Source organism: Otolemur garnettii, unplaced genomic scaffold (assembly GCF_000181295.1).
Source record: "Otolemur garnettii isolate 467f Iridium unplaced genomic scaffold, OtoGar3 scaffold00014, whole genome shotgun sequence".
NCBI lineage: Eukaryota > Metazoa > Chordata > Mammalia > Primates > Galagidae > Otolemur > Otolemur garnettii.
The window spans coordinates 30510564-30513769 of record NW_003852409.1 but is presented as its reverse complement, the minus strand read 5'-3'; positions in this window follow the sequence as shown (position 1 = coordinate 30513769).

Genomic DNA, 3206 nt, shown 5'->3' with positions numbered 1-3206 from the left:
CCTTTCCTCCCCATCTCGTAGTGTCCCTTTAGAGGCGGAGGCAGGAGGTGTGGAGAGAGCGTGCTCGGGTCCTGGGAGGAGAGAATGGCCCCCGCCGCTGCCGCCTCCGGTGCCCGCCACCCGCCGTTGACATAGCAACCGACGGCCACCAGGGGGCGCAGCGACACTGGAGGCGGCGAGCAACCAACGCACGGGCCTTGTATCCTTGAACCCCTGGTTCCCTGGGAGGCTTAAATGAGACCACAAGACTCCCGCCTCCACCCAGCTGCGCCAGAGCTGGTCGGGCCGGGTTAGGAATCACCAAAAAATAGCTTCCGTTGTTTTCAGCAGCCGGGTATGCTCAGGAAGTGCTTGGCCCGTTCTTGCTGACTCCTGAACCAGCAGACCCCATAGTGGGGATAACTAACCCATTTTACAGAAGAGGACATTGAGGCTCAAAGAGGTGCAGTCATTTGCCCAAGATGACACAGTGACAAAGCTGGAACTTGAACTTGGTCTGTCTGAATGTGAAGAGGATTCTATTCTCATAACCTAGGCTATTTGCGGTTAGGCCAGGAGGCCAGCTATCCTTGTGCAGGCACCAAGCCCACCATTCACCCAGCAAGCTGGCACCCCACTGGCCCTGTGTCCCTTCTTCTGCTTCTCCCTGGCTCCAGGAGCCTTCCAGTTCTTCCTCCAGCTTCACCCAATGACCAGCCCCAGAGAAGCTCTCTTTTCTGCCTCCTCTGCACCCCTTCAATCTGTCTGCCCCTCTGCAGCCCTCTGCCAATGGATCCTGAGGCCTTCCTCCACCGCCCCAGTCTGGCCTCTCCATCTGACCCCTCACAGGACCAGCCAGATTATCCCAAATTGCAGTCTGCACTGTTCAAGGAAAACCTGCATGGGACATTGGAGGCTTTTTACAGTTGGTCTCCCCAGGCCATGCAAATCTCTGTACTATTTCCCCAAGCCTTTCTGCTCTGAGGCCTGTGCTCCCCTTTTTGCCCACTTCTCCCCCCCCCACACACACAGGACTCTCTACCTGCAGGAAACCCTCAGGGTTGCTGCCCCGCTCTTACCCTACACCAGGCGTCCTCAAACTACGGCCCGCGGGCCACATGTGGCCCACCTAGGACATTTATCCGGCCCACTGGGTGTTTTTGCCGCAGCTGCCTGTCCTGCTTAGCAGCTAACTTGTCCCGGGGTCTGTAGTCAGGCCCTCCAGCGGTCTGATGGACAGTGAACTGGCCCCTGTTTAAAAAGTTTGAGGACCCCTGCCCTACACTGTGAGGCCTCAAAGACTCCTCTTAGGAGGAGGCAGCAATCACTTTGGTAAGTCTGCTGTCCCTAGTGGTCCTGTTCTAGGGAAGGGCCCTAACAGGGAAGGACTAACGGGCCGGCCTGAGGAGCAGGGAGCCCTCTCTTGAGGGTACTGTGGGCCAGAGGGTTTTAGGGAGTTGAGTATTACGTGAGGATGTGATTGAAGACCATTGCATGGGTACACTGTGTATTAGAAGCAAGGAGGCTGTTGGCTGAGTTAGGGGTCGGGATGTGGGGAATGTGAAAATAATATTGCAGGAAATAAGTATAAGCCCTATACTTAGCACTTGTGAGAATTATCTTCATTTTCATTCAACCACATGGGGTGTATACTATTGTCACTTCCGTAGTACACATAAGGATACTGAGACTCAGGTGACACCTGACTAGTGGCCTTAGTGGTATTTGAACCTAGTCAGTCTGGCACAAACTTCAAGCAGTTCCCCATGTCAGGGTCCTGCCCATTTGGCCTAGGGGTAGAGCTAGGGCAGCACCATTGGTCCAGATAGAAGCGCTGGGGGACTTCTAAAAAGCCACTACTATCTGACTTTTGGGACAGGACCTGCTGCCTTTCCCTCAAGCCATCCCTAAGTCACACATCCTGTGGGCAGAAGCCCTAGCAGAGCTTCCGGTTGTGTTGTCACCTACACCCTACCATCCTTGGTCTGAACCTTGATATCTGCTAGCCACTTCCCCTTGAAGCCTTGGGCCCTCAGCCCTCTGTGGGGGAGGAAGACAGCCAGGCAGGCAGGAGAGATCAAGAACCCTTTGAAAGGTTCAGTCCCTGTAGCTCAAGCAGCTAAGCCACCAGTCACATATACCAGAGTTGGTGGGTTTGAATCCATCCTGGGCCTGCCAAACAACAATCACAACTACAACCGAAAAAAATTGCCCGGTGTTGTAGCGGGCACCTGTAGTCTTAGCTACTTGGGAGGCTGAGGCAAGAGAATCGCTTAAACCGAAGAGTTAAAGGTTGCTGTGAGCGGTAATGCCATGGCACTCTACTCAGGGCCACAGCTTGAGGCTCTGTCTCAAAAAAAAAAAAAAAACTTTGAAAGACTGCCCAGATTGCCTAGGCCCAGCTTGTCACTCAAGGTTGGCAAAATCCAGGTGTAATCAAGAAAAAATTAGTGAATTCCCACTGACTCCTTGACTTTGATTTATTAGTTAGGGAGAAATGTTTCCTGCCTGCCATGGATTGGCTAAGCTGGCAAGGCTGGATGCATCTCTAGTCCTCAGTAAATGTGTGCTAGCTAACTGCTGATTGGTTCTGCTGCCATATAATAGGGAAACTGAGGCATAAGGCAGGAAAGGGAGCCGCTGGACAGCTGCTTGACCTTGGCCTGGACAGTCTGTTTTCCTCCCTTGATCAGGGATGGAGAGTGGGGAATATGGAAAGAAAATGAAGACAGGTGCAGGGCAAGCTTCTCTTGGCTGCTGGTGCATCCGAAGAGACAGGGTGTGACTGAATAGGAGGGTATTGGTCAGAGAATGGCTGGGTGATGCCTACACCCCTCTAAAGCCATGACAGTTCCATCCACACTAGCAGGGCACAAATTTATAGCACTCTTCTTAGGAGGTTGCTGCTATTGGGTTCAAGTTACAGAAGATGAAACTGAGGCCCAGAGTAGTCAATGGTCTGCTCAAGGCCACATAGCCAGGAAGCTCTGGATCTGGGATTCAAAGCCAAGTCTCTTTGCTCTCAAAGCCCAGAGTCATTTATCATCACCCTACACTGCTCTTGATGCCAGACAACCAGGTCAACTGAGGGGAAAGCATCTATTGAGCACCTCTGGTATGGCCCCCATGTACTTGGGAGTCAGTATAGATGGGTGTGGCCCATTTCTCTTTTGAAAGACTTGAGGTCTCTTTGGAATGTGCAAATACAGACACGAATGAAATACTAA